We start from the raw sequence: 2500 nt of genomic DNA on the forward strand, positions 1-2500 counted from the left end.
AGTAATAGGAGGTAGGAAATATGGGCAACGGTTCGCGCGCGCCCTCTGGTCCTGACATCAACGTCCACAATAAACAGACCATACCGCCCTCTATGGGACGACGCTGACACCGCCACCCACAGACACAACACAGCCATCTATGAGAATGTGACCAAACTACATTGCCGTCTGGCCAGAAACGACACCTCCATCTACAGGAATCCAACGGAACTACACCAACCATACTGCCAAACCACAGCATCGCCATCTATGACAATGTGACGAAACCACATGCAATAGCCCCATCTACGCGAATCGGACGACACTACGTCCACCATGTCGCGCGCAACACGAAACTAAATACCGCCATCTGCAAGTCTCCCGAAACATGACCTGCTGCACCGACGATACCGCCATCTATGAGACGCCACCCCGACTACGACATCGCTAGGTCCCACAGTACCCATTTTTCGACGCCACCACAAAGCCTGCATCATCTGTCCACCACAGGAACCCGAACGCCAGTGCCTGCGTCGCACGAAGTAGTCAACCGACAATCACTCCACCCGCACCCGCACGTGCCCCACCCCAACCGCCCAAATCGCCAACCCAAGCGGATGAACGGCGGACTCTTCCCGCACTCGTACGTTGCAATCCACCCCTATATCTTGCGTTTCCATGACGAGTTATATCCAATATGCCAAATTCCCGCTGTCCCTATACATGCTGTAAGTCTGTGCACACAATATGAACCACACCTCAGCGAGACACTCCATCACACATTACTCTCTGCCTGTAACAGACACAGATACGATATGTAAGCACCAGCATGGACCAACGTCCGGTGCATCCTCTCCGCCACAGTACACCATCCACACTATGATAACCACACCAGGGGGTCCAAATTATAAAATAGAATATCCCACCCGTCCAACATCCACAATTGCTCAGATAAGCCACCAACACCCACACATGTCCTACACAGGGGTGCACCCAACACCACCACACTGCCTCCTGTTACGGCCACAGAAACAATGGCAGGAATGAATCACACAGGTCTGCCACTCCCCTTGCCGCAACCACAGACGCGGCGCGCCTCCAGTCACGAGCGAAAAGCGCATCCTGACGAGACAGAACTGCTGTGACATACTGACGCTGCCTCAGACATTCACTTACAATGATCACTACCAACGAACCTGCCCCCCCCCCCCCCCCCCCAAACACACTATCTCTTACCATGTTGTGTACTGTAATCCAACCCATTTTGCACCTTACCTAACCAAATTTGTAACGCATTTGTACCGCAATGTAACGCAATTTGTACCGCAATGTAACGCAATTTGTACCGGCAATGTAACGCAATTTGTAACGCAATTTGTGTCTTAACCTAACCCACGTTGTGCCTTAACCTAACCCACGTTGTGCCTTAACGTAACCACGTTGTGCCTTAACGTAACCCACGTTGTGCCTTAACGTAACCACGTTGTGCCTTAACGTAACCCACGTTGTGCCTTAACGTAACCCACGTTGTGCCTTAACGTAACCCACGTTGTGCCTTAACGTAACCCACGTTGTGCCTTAACGTAACCCACGTTGTGCCTTAACGTAACCCACGTTGTGCCTTAACGTAACCCACGTTGTGCCTTAACGTAACCCACGTTGTGCCTTACGTAACCCACGTTGTGCCTTAACGTAACCCACGTTGTGCCTAACCTAACCCACGTTGTGCCTTAACGTAACCCACGTTGTGCCTTAACCTAACCCACGTTGTGCCTTAACCTAACCCACGTTGTGCCTTAACCTAACCCACGTTGTGCCTTAACCTAACCCACGTTGTGCCTTAACCTAACCCACGTTGTGCCTTACCTAACCCACGTTGTGCTTAACCTAACCACGTTGTGCCTTAACCTAACCCACGTTGTGCCTTAACCTAACCCACGTTGTGCCTTAACCTAACCCACGTTGTGCCTTAACCTACCCCACGTTGTGCCTTAACCTAACCCACGTTGTGCCTTAACCTAACCACGTTGTGCCTTAACCTAACCCACGTTGTGCCATTAACCTGCTCTGTAATTGGCATATGACACGTTACATTAATCTAGTGTTGTCTAACCACAACCCTCTGAATATAGTTCGCTACTCGCACCGCCCACCCTCTTGTGTGTCGTTTCATGTTGAACACTTCGCAAGTGTTGCTTACTTTTTACATGCTCCCGCTGTACACTGTAATGTGGACAACTGCAGGATGTACATCGCCCCCCCCCCTCCACCCTGCCTTCGCACGCTGGTCGTTCAGGTGCTTGCGTGTTCAATGCCCTTCGCAGCTGTTCACTGGCATTCGCATGTCGAAGCGCTCAGTCTACGTCGTGTACGGCCTGTGTCCACTGTCCGCTGATATCGTAAGCTTAATCCTCACATTGTACTGCACATAGGTCCGTATGTACTGAATGATACGCTGTGGCACATGTGTGACCGTACGACTGCGCCCAACAACAGCGAACCATACGGTCCAAATGTTGTG

The sequence above is a fragment of the Schistocerca cancellata genome, unplaced genomic scaffold, assembly GCF_023864275.1.
Source record: "Schistocerca cancellata isolate TAMUIC-IGC-003103 unplaced genomic scaffold, iqSchCanc2.1 HiC_scaffold_991, whole genome shotgun sequence".
Taxonomy (NCBI): Eukaryota; Metazoa; Arthropoda; class Insecta; order Orthoptera; family Acrididae; genus Schistocerca; species Schistocerca cancellata.